We start from the raw sequence: 3,647 nt of genomic DNA, 5'->3' as shown, positions 1-3,647 counted from the left end.
TCAATTTTATATAGGTAAAACCGTCATATAGGAATATGCCTCGTAGTGATCCGCCTGCTATAAAGCACACCACTGTATATATATATATATATATATATATATATATATATATATATATATATATATATTATATATATATATATATATATATATATATATATATATATATATATATATATATATATATGATCAACACCTCACACCGCCAGGATTCGAACCCACGGCCCACGACTGTGACCGTGGAATGCTACCTCTAAGACCACCAGGATACTAAAAGCAGTCTTGGACTGCTTTTAGTATCCTGGTGGTCTAGAGGTAGCGTTTCCCGGTCACAGTCGTGGGCCACGGGTTCGAATCCTGGTGGGGTGAGGTGTTGATTATATGTAGAAGTCCGCGTGCTTTATTGGGCTAATGAAATATATACTGTATATATATACAGTTGGTCCTCACATTAAGCGGTCCCGCATTCCGCGTTTCACCGTTACCGCGGTGCCTTGCCAGAACCTAACATTTTCACATTTCGCGAACGCCATTACGCGGAGTGTGTCCGGCGCGACGCTATTTTTAGATTTTCCCCACACGCCATGCGCCACCCGCCTGCCCGCCTGCCTGCCTCTCCCTCCTCCTCCCTCCGCTTGGGCAAGCGGCGCGGTAAGGTTGCACAGTGTGTCTTTGTTGTGTTATCACTGACGTCATATGACGTACAAGACCTGTGATTGGCCATGCATCCCTACCCTCCTCTGCTGCTAGCTGTAATTGGCTTAAAGTATTATGACGTGTCCACCCGGGGCAGGGAGGGAGGGAGGAGAGACGACGCTTGACCTAGCCGCGACAGTCTCATCCCTCAAGGCCACTCCGTGTTAACGCGCATCCATTGTTCCGTAAAATGGCTTCCGCCGGACCACCACCCCCAGAGAAAAACCTTTCCTTACCTGGACCCAGCGGCACTAAGCCAAAGAGGACACGACGCTCCTTAAGCTACGAGGTGAAGTACCAAATTATTCAAGATTTGGAGAAAGGAACACGGCAAGTTGATCTCGCGCGCCAGCATGGCGTCAACGAATCTACGATCCGGACTATAAAGAAGGATTCAGCCAAGATAAAGGAGCACATGAAGATCACAAAGTCTACAGGTGCTTCTATGATCAAGTATTTTCACAACCGGGTGCTTCTCAAGACAGAAAAATTACTTGTGAGGTACTTGGTGCGTCAGGCGCGACGGAACATGGCGGTCGACACGCGCTCTGTGAAGGACTACGCACGTGAACTGTACATGGCAGTGGCACGAAAGATGGGAACTTCAGAGCCCAAACCCTTTACTGCTTCCTCTGGGTGGTTACAGAGGTTTAAGATCCGGAACAAGATCACCAATATAAACATTGGTGGTGAAGAAGCGAGTGCTGATCGTGCTGCGGCTCGGGAATTTCCTCCGTTTTTACGTGAGATTATGGAGGAAGGACAGTACACCGACGACCAGGTGTTTAACATGGACGAATCTGGTCTTTTCTGGAGAAAACTACCTTCCAAGTCCTACATTGTGAAGAATGCCAGCAGGATTCGGGGCCGGAAAATGCAGAAGGAACGCATCACCGTCCTGTTTGCCACCAATGCCTCCGGTACCTGTAAGCTCAAGTTATCGGTGATCCACACAGCCCGCAAGCCGCACGCCTACAAAACCATGGACATGACCAAGCTAAATGTCCACTGGCTGACAGCACGTAAGGCATGGATGTTCTCTACACTGTCCCTCTCCTGGTTTGATGACTGTTTTGTTCCCGATGTAAAGAAATTCTGTGAGCAACAGAATGTCCCATTTAATATTTTGTTGCTGCTGGACAACGCACCAGGACACTCGCCCCTACTGTTAGATCGTCACCCCAACGTAAAAGTGGTCTTCCTTCCTCCCAACACTACGTCTATATTACAGCCCATGGACCAGGAGTTGATTTGCAATGTGAAAGCTGCATTCTCAACAAAAAAATTCCAGCTCCTGAACGACTACACCAACACCAGGGAAGAGTTGCGTGACCTGAGTGACACCACCACCGATAGCAAGAGCGACGAAGATGAGGAACAACGGTTAGAACAGCAAAAAATACTCTTCAAACAATTCTGGAGAATATTTAACATCAAGAAAGCTGTGGACATCTTGGTGGAGTCATGGGATCAGCTGTCTATTGCTACAATTCGTCACGCATGGAGACATGTGTTGCATGGAATACCAGGTGAGAGGAGGAGTCAATCTGTGACTGGTGAGGTTCAGAATGTTGCAGTAGCAGTGGACCTTGCCAGAGAAGCTGCGCAGACTGTTACAGTTCCAGGCTTCTCCGAGACCACCAACGACGACATCCTGGAGGTGATCAGAGATCCTGAAGTGACTGCCGACGAGATGATGGAAGAAGAACACGTCAGTGAAGAGGAGGAAGAAGGTGCGTCAGTCTCCGAAGAACACAGTTTAAGTCATAGTGATATTAAGTGTGCCATGGAGTTTGCAGAGAAAATTAAGTCCGTCCTTTCCCGCGACAATGACGATGACCGCTATGAAGTCTTCCATAACCGGCTGGTGCAGGCTATGGAGCCATACATCAAGGTGTATCACGACAACATCAACGCCAGCCGTCAGCAAAGCATAACAGATTTCTTCACCCGCAACCCACCACAGCCAGCCCAAGCCAGTGATAGTGACAGTGAAGTTGACTTTGAGGGATTTGTCAGGGAAGCCCTGACAACTGTGTGTATATATATATATATATATATATATATATATATATATATATATATATATATATATATATATATATATATATATATATATATATATATATATATATATATATATATATATATATATATATATATATATATATATATATATATATATATATATATATATATATATATATATATATATATATATATATATATATATATATATATATATATATATGTGATAACAAGAAAGAGAAAACACAGTTCCCAAGCTTGGTGTAATTCATCTTCAGGGTGAGTACAGACTAGAGAGTAATACAATCAAGGTGTATATATACAGAGGAGGGTGAGACCAGGTCCACTTGTGTTTTCTTCTTTCTTGGTTATCATATATACCTGATCAGCGCACCTACAGTGATTTATATATATATATATATATATATATATATATATATATATATATATATATATATATATATATATATATATATATATATATATATATATATATATTATATATATATATATATATATATATATATATATATATATATATATATATATATATATATATATATATATATATATATATATATATATAATATATATATATATATATATATATATATATATATATATAATATATATATATATATATATATATATATATATATATATATATATATATATATATATATAATGCATGTGTGGATTGTTAAACTGATACAAAAGTATCCATAATTCCATAAAAAGTGATAAAAAATGCAGGACAATGCCCATCACCCACTATCAGTGAAAATTCACACACACACACACACACACACATTGTAAAATAATGTAGTTAACCTCTGAGAATACTGACATCATATAGCATAAATGCAACTCTTAGAAGTATATGAGATTCTAATTAACAAGGTGTGGAAGAAAAACACACCAAG

This window comes from Homarus americanus, unplaced genomic scaffold, assembly GCF_018991925.1.
Source record: "Homarus americanus isolate GMGI-L3 unplaced genomic scaffold, GMGI_Hamer_2.0 scaffold56009, whole genome shotgun sequence".
Classification (NCBI taxonomy): domain Eukaryota; kingdom Metazoa; phylum Arthropoda; class Malacostraca; order Decapoda; family Nephropidae; genus Homarus; species Homarus americanus.
The sequence above is the reverse complement of the archived record's forward strand: the minus strand, read 5'-3'. Positions refer to the sequence as shown.